Raw genomic sequence first — 4,873 nt, 5'->3', positions numbered from 1 at the left:
ATTTGAAAGTTTCTGAAAATCTTTTTTTTAGGCCTAAGACTTGGAGTTTGTGTGTGAACATGTGTGTAGGCGACGTTATAAAATGTCATAAATATAAATAAAAGCGAATGAATGAACTTTTAATATAAGTGCGGACACATAGCACATAGATTATACATGCAGTTTGTCCCTAAATAAACAATAACTATACTAGGCCGATACGTCTAGCAGCCTATCTTATAGTTACAACTTTGATACCAATCTGTAACACTCCGGCTTTAAGCGGAACAAGCCCGGGTGTAACGTACAGATCACTCATAAGCTCGTAGCGCTATTAAAGCGACAATAATTATATTTGTTTCATTTCATTACATCACAAATACACAGTTTGGCATAAATCAAATAACAGTACAATAACTTTGAATTTCATTATGCTGTGCTTCTAATAACCTGATGGTCTAACTAATCTAGTCTTCAATCCTTAAACTTCAACCTGCAGCACGTTTAAAATAATATATTTTGTCAACAATAATGTTGGTGAGAATTCACAGAGTCAAAATGTATCGTCCCAATCATAAAGTAAAAGAAAAGTAAATACATGATATTTCTGTTTGCTTGACATAAGTCAAATCTACTAAGGAACCCCCGTTCGCCGAGCTACTTGGAGTATAGAATATGATAATGATACCGCCATTTATTAACAAAAGTTAAAATAATGGACGGCGCAGGTACGTCCCGTCGGACTCTCCCACTTTGCGTTTGCGTATGTGTATGAGTCTCTTCCTCAAACAAAATAGTAAACAACTAGCACATAATCGCATACTTTACAAGCAATATGATACGAAACAAATACATACAAGACACGCGTTTGAATTTTAGTTTACAACATGAAACATGAAATAACAATTAAAAGTTTGGAACGTGCTACACCCCAAAATGTTAAAGATGAAAAAAAGGGTTATGAAAAACTCACCTTGAAATGGATGAATATCACGCAATAAAAGCCGAAGGCACGATAACGAAACCGAAGCGATCAAACGTCATGAACTATAAATGAAAATGCAAACGAAAATCAAGACTAGCTATCTGGATTTAATTAACTTTGGTTTTAGATATATTGGACTGTTTTAACATGTATTATAATATCTTACAATATTTGTTTTATTTTAAGTTTTTAACGGATTTTTAACGGTTTCTATTATTTCAATATTAAAACTTTAACACTCATATGAAAGTTACGAGAAATGGATTTAAATGGGAATTTTATCTCGGACAATCTTTAACTGTATTATTGAATTAAAGTTAACGAAATATAATTTTAATCAATTATAGTTAACGGATTTAAAGTTATCGGATTAATGTTTACGAATTATAAGCTAATGGATTGAGGTTTAATGAAAATCAAGTTCAACGACTTAAAATTATCTAATTGACGTTTATCGGATTAAAAACTAATAAATTGAAGTAACGGAAACATAACTAATTTTAATGGTTTAAAGTTAACGAAACTAATCTGTTTAACGAAATTGGAAGTAGGTTTTAGTTGAAAAATGATTAATTATAATTTACAAAAATTTATTTAGTTTAAAAAATAATTTTATTTGATTTATTATGATAATTAAAAAAATTTATTTGATTTTTAAATAATTTATTTGATTTTTAAATAATAAGTAAATGGTTTTAAAATTAAAAAAAAAACAATGAAAGTGCTCTGACCCAATGTTTCTCACGCAAACGTCTTCAACCATCAGACCAGATTGGTTTCTTTTTTCATGTTTAGAACAGAAAATATATAGCTTATTATACAAACTCATCATCTTCAACAATTAAACCCTAGCTTTCAATTCTCTCAATCCGTTCTATGTTTGTTAAATCTATGTTAGGGGTTTTAATTGCCGGCCAAAAACTAATATAAAACATATAAAGATTACCCGATATGATATTGCTTTGACGTGGAACAAGAACTCGCCGGAAATATAACTTTAAAGATTAATTGCTGAATATAAAGGATATGTTGATGTATTTTGAGGTTGAGGACGAGTTTAGTTTGATGAGGAGGTTCTATTTATACTAGTAATTGAAACGAAAACTGATTAAATGATGTTAATTGATTTGGCCGATTTTTCCGGCAATTGTTATAGCTAAATCCGTTAAGATCAAGACGTTATAATGCAATTAATATGTTGATTATCGTTTAATACTGAAGACTAAAGCCATTGCACAAGTAAAATGGGTCAAACGAGAAGATCTCGGCTTAATTGGGGCTCTCTGGAAGTTAGGCTACGGTGGCCGCTGGGAAACCAGGGGTCTAGGGGTGGCTGGGTTGGGTTTAATATTATTTAATATAATAAATTGAAAATGTTACACTTTGGCCCTTGTAGTTTCAATCACATAAAAATCAGAAAATAAGATGATGTTCACAAATTAATCCTTGACTTTGGTATGTTTTAAGATCAAAAGTTAAATATAATTTACGAATTGGATCACGAACTTTGAGATGCATTAATAACGAAATGAGAAGTTATAATTTGAATATTTAACGCATTATTGCGACTCGTTTTAAATAGAAACTTTAAATCCCATAGATTCTTTATTCGAACAAAATGAACAAAAAATATGTACAAATGATATACGTAAATTGTCATGAATATAATATTAATAATGAACGAGCAATAAAACTATATCGAAACGACCAAATGGGTCGGTGTAGCGAATTCGAATACATAAGCAATGATGAATAAATACGTTCAATTAATATAATATATGTATATATATATTAATACACAAAACCCAAAAATTTAAAATGGGTTAGGTTTTCGGGTCTGAAAAGTAACGAATGTTACAGACACATTGGGATCGTGAAAGATAATCGACTCAACATGATAACCACGAGAAAACATCAAGATCAAGAGAGGTGAAATAACTACATGAAGACGTTAACAAGATTACACAACATTAGTCACGAGGGAGTTTAGCCGTTAAAGAGAAGGTTTTAGTTTGAAGTCATGCATTGAGATATCGGTAAAATCACAAATGAAACGATAAATTATTGAAATAATATCATCAATAAATACATAGGGCTTCTATAAGATAGCTATGTCTTAACTAAGTGCACAGCCCCGGTTTAAAAGTAACCAGTCATAGGTAACCAAATGTATGGTTACAGTGATAACTATGTTTGTAGCCATGATCATAGTCCCGATTTCCACAAACGTTTACATTTGTGGGTAACCTGTCATAGGTTGTTAGATTGAGTTGATCCAAAAGTAAGTAAAACAAACTCCATAAATAAAATGCGAATGTGTGTCGTGCTTCGTGGGGAGAATAGATTAGATCCATCAAATGCAAACATATGTTCATAATTAAAAATTTAGAGTACATGGAATCATCACCCAAACAGAAAGAAAAGATAAAAAAACAAAAATAATAAATTCAAGGAAATGTTGCTCGCGGCGCTTTTCTTCTCAAAGGTAGGTGGGTATTGGGTACACGGGCTAGTGTGTGTGTGTGTGTGTGTGGTTGGGGGTGAGAGGGGGTGTTTCCTTGACTTTTAAGCTAAAAATTATTGGTGTTGATGTAGTACACACGTCCTTGCGTACCCTGATTGGCTTGAGTTTCTCGATCTTGATCGGCTTGGCTTGGTTGGGTTTGAATGGCTTGGATGGTTGGGCTTGAGTTAGTTGAGTTCGGTTGGCTAAAACTTGATCGACTTGAGTTTGATTTTGAGAGTTTTAGGCTTGATAAACATGTAATTGGTTGGTTTGGTTTGGGTAGGTTTGAATTTGATAAATGAGTTTTGGGCATGCTTTACGCAAATGGTTTGGGTCACTACAATGGTAGCAAGCTCGCACAGTTGAGTATGCTTGGGCATAACGTGTGGCATATGGTTGTGTAAGGCCCCGTCACCGGTAACCCTACTTACGTGTTGGATTTACTCATAAACACAGTTCTAAATATCAGAGTTAATTAAAACTTTACGCGGAATATAAAACTTTCATAAAACATTACGTATCAATTCATAATCATGTCTTAAAACATTCCTCTTGTCTTTCAAAATCAAAACATAACTTATAAAACATATCAGATCTTCAGATGCCAGGCTTTAGTCTTCTGCCATGTGTCCTCCACTCAAGCCAGCTGTCTCATCCTACTCACCTGCGTGCATACTAAAAGTCAGCTACGCTGAGTGAGTTCTAGTTAACCATACAATACCATACAATACCTTATTACATACATACGTACTTAACCTCATAACTTTCTTTTATACACACATAAGTACTCATACCTTCATTCTTACTTACATACTTTATTTCTTACTTACATACTTTCTTTACATTCATAATCATACGTTTTAAAGAGCCTTTCGCCCTACAACCTCACAGATATTATAAGGGTCTGGTCCCTAACATCACAGATATTATAAGGGTCTGGTCCCTAACATCACAGATATTATAAGGGTCTGGTCCCTAACATCACAGATATTATGAAGGGTCTGGTCCCTATCCTCACAGATTTTGTAAGGGTCTGGTCCCTAACATCACAGATATTATAAGGGTCTGGTCCCTAACATCACAGATATTATAAGGGTCTGGTCCCTTGCTTTCGAATATTAGTAGGGTTCAGTTCCCTCTTCGTTACCATACAACCATGCAACATACCTCGAGTATTATTAGGGCTTGGTACCCTTTTCGTAACCATACAACCATACAACCGTCATTTCCTTCTTTTATTAACTTTATTACGTTCATACACATAAACATACATATCATACTTGCCATATTTATAACGTTACAACCTGACAGTACGTGCAATATCCGAAGATCGTTCACGAACCATCAAGCAATCATTCATACATATCACATATATCACATATGGCTTTATAACGTTACAACCT

This window comes from Bidens hawaiensis, unplaced genomic scaffold (assembly GCF_021521415.1).
Source record: "Bidens hawaiensis isolate Kalapana, Puna unplaced genomic scaffold, B.hawaiensis_p1.1 tig00009309_1, whole genome shotgun sequence".
In the NCBI taxonomy this organism is placed as follows: Eukaryota; Viridiplantae; Streptophyta; class Magnoliopsida; order Asterales; family Asteraceae; genus Bidens; species Bidens hawaiensis.
This window is presented reverse-complemented; position numbering follows the sequence as displayed.